The sequence below is a fragment of the Condylura cristata genome, unplaced genomic scaffold, assembly GCF_000260355.1.
Source record: "Condylura cristata isolate star-nosed mole 26May11 unplaced genomic scaffold, ConCri1.0 scaffold00006, whole genome shotgun sequence".
Lineage (NCBI taxonomy): Eukaryota > Metazoa > Chordata > Mammalia > Eulipotyphla > Talpidae > Condylura > Condylura cristata.
This window is the reverse complement of record NW_004567107.1, coordinates 28,171,223-28,174,376: the sequence shown is the minus strand read 5'-3', so window position 1 is coordinate 28,174,376 and position 3,154 is coordinate 28,171,223.

Genomic DNA, 3,154 nt, shown 5'->3' with positions numbered 1-3,154 from the left:
AAAAAACAAACAAAAAAAAAACTAAAGGTGAAGACTAATAATATAAAATCCTCCAAATTAAGAACATAGCTTCCACTGTCATATTCCTTAGAATCATCTACTGTGACTTCTAAGAAGTTACAAGTTTAAGCTCTTAAGTCTTAGTGCATTTATTTGTGAATGAGAATGATATTTGTCATAGGATAATGGTGAACATGTAAAGACATAATATTGTTTTAACTATCCATTGCTACATAACAAGCTCCCCCCGCTCCCAGCTTGGTGGACTAAGCAATATGAACTATGGCCCTGCAGCCTGGTTGTGGCACTGCGGCCCTCTGTGATGATTCTTTTGGGGATGCTGGATCCAAGATGGCTTCACTTGCACACCTGTGGCCTCAAGGATGACTACAAAGGCTAGGGTCTGTGGTCTCTTCCCCCTTGTACTGCATCCTATACTTCAGAACTTCTCTTTCCTTGAGGCCTCTCTATCTGTCAGAATTTCTACTTGGTACCTGATTTCAAAGAGCAGGAAAGCAGAATGAACAGGTCTCTGTCCTAGTTCCCTATTACTTTCTAACAAATTATCACTATAGTGACTTAAAAAAGGCAAATTTGCCATCTTGCATTTCTAGGGATTAGATATCTGAAATGCGTCATGTGGTCTAAAATGAGGTGTTGGCAGAAGGTATTTATTCTCAAAATTCTAAGGAAGAATTTGTTTCTTTGCTTATTTCAGATTCTTGAGCAACATGCATTTTTTGACTTATGGCTCCTTTTCCTTTAAGTTCTGGCTGCTCTCAAAGCTGAAAGTGTAGCTCCAAGTCTCTCTTTCTGACCTTTGTTTCCATCTTCACATCCCCTGTCTCTGCGGCTATGCGGCTATCCTCTTGTAAGAATATTTGACTTGTTACAAGGTAACCCAGTGTGAACTGGGTTGCTTGTCTGTGGGTACTCACCCCAGTGCTTAAAATTCATTTGTACTGCAGCACATACAAAAAGGGTCAATAATGGGTTTATTTACAAAGGGGAAAGGAACAACCCAGGGAAAGAGAGAGAGAGAAAGAGAGAGAGAGATACAAGTTAACTAGAACATCCTACCAGCTCCACTGACTTGGAACTCCAATAACACACTGAAAGCTCATCAAGAGTCAAGCGACCAGCCACGCGGTCCAGAGGAAGAGTGCGTCTAACATGGCTCCCTTATATATCCCCAGAATGCCTGCTTAGCTCTGCCCTTGGGTCCTTGCATTTCTCTCTGTGGTATTGCTGGGAGTTGTAGTTTCAATAACTGGAGTGGGAGGAGTGGGAGGTGGAGTCCAGAAAACTGGAGTAGGGGGTAGAATCCACAAAACTCTGCAGAGTACCTTTAGGACATCCTTCCCCTCTAACAGGCTCACCTGAATAACTCAGGCTAACCTTCTCATATCAAGATCCTTAAATCAGTCCCATCTTCAAGGCTCCTTTACCTTGCAAGGTAACATATTCACAAGTTCTGGGAAGTAGAATGTGGACTTCTTGGATGGGGACACATTTTTCTACCTACCACACTTTGCCCTTCAATTTCCAATGATTTATGTCCAATACACATGCATTTACCCCTTCCAACTTTCTCGAAATTCTCAAGGCATGACAGCCTCAACTCAAAGCTCGCCCCCCAAATATCACATCTAGATGTTACCAGTTAAGTAGTCCCCAGTCTCGTCATCTATCTAGTTTAAAATCAGGTATAGGCGAGTCTTCCTTTCAGTGGCCATCTTCCTCCATATGAGTGGACCTATAATACTAGAAAACAAGTTGTCTTATCCTCCACACAATGGTGTGAGGCAGGAATTGGATAACAACTGTAGATATTCCTATTCAAACGTGGGGAAAAGAGAATTCACCACCCCCAGACAACTTTGGGATCATTTGGGAACAATTTTGGGTAAATTCTCTTAGGTTTCAAAGCCTGCAAATAATCCTTCATGGTTGAAGACTCCACTCTTAAGGTTCACAGCTCTAGTTTTAGAGTTCTTCTTATTTTTTAGTCCAAGGCAAAAGTCAGCAGATACTGCCTGGTATGTCTGAGTTGCGGTGGCATAACCCAGCCTTTCTGAGATCAATTCTGGGTGTCCAGGACATGACCCCTCACTATGCCTGACCCATTTATTCCCCTGGTTGTGAAACAGGGAAATGAAGAGTTTTATGGATTCCACTGCTGAGCACTGAGCTGGATGTACAGCTAATCTGAGATATGACTTTTAACTTTTCCTTTAGTTATAGTTTTATTGAAATATAATTTACATAACATACAATCCACCTATATAAAGTATGTAATTCAATGGCTTTTAGTGTTTTCATAGAATTGATCAATGATCACCACCATCAATTGTAGCACATTTTATATCACTCTGAAAGGAAATCTCTTACTCTAGCAATCACCCTCCATTTACCCTGAATGCCTCTCCCCCTAAGACACCACTAGTCTATTTTCTGTCTTCAAAAACTTCCTCAAAAGTGAGTGTTTTGTTATTTGGGGCATTTCATGTAGAGAGATGACACAATGTGTGTTCCTCTGTGACTGGCTTCCATCATTTAGCATGTTTTCAAGGCTCCTCGTGGTGTAGCACGAGTCATTATAGTGAATATTGTCGCCAAATAATATTCCATGGTATGGAAATGGTAGAGTGTATTTACCATTTACCAACTGATGGATATTTAGGTCACTTCTGCTTTTTGGCTATTGTTATTATTGTTATGCTATCATAAACATCCATGTAGCAGTTTTTGTACAAAAGTTTTCATTTATTTTGGGTATATACTTAGAAGTAAAATACTGAGTCATATGGTAACTCGTGTTCATGCCAGACTGTTTTCTAAAGCAGCTGTACCATTTAACATTCCTGCCAGAAGTGTACAAGAGTTCCAAGATCTCTACATTCTTGCCAACAATTGTCATTTTTTGTCTTTTCTCCTAGAGCTGCGCTGGTGGGTGTGCAGTGGGTCTTCGCTGTGGTTTTGATTTGCATTTCTTTGACAGTCCATGATGTTGAATATCTTTTCATGTGATTAATCTTTGAAAAAAATGTCTATTTAAACCTCTGGCTCACTTTTCAGTTGGGTTATTTGTCGTCTTAGTGACTAGTAAGAGATTTTATATATTCAAGTACAGGTCTCCTATTAAATAAATGGC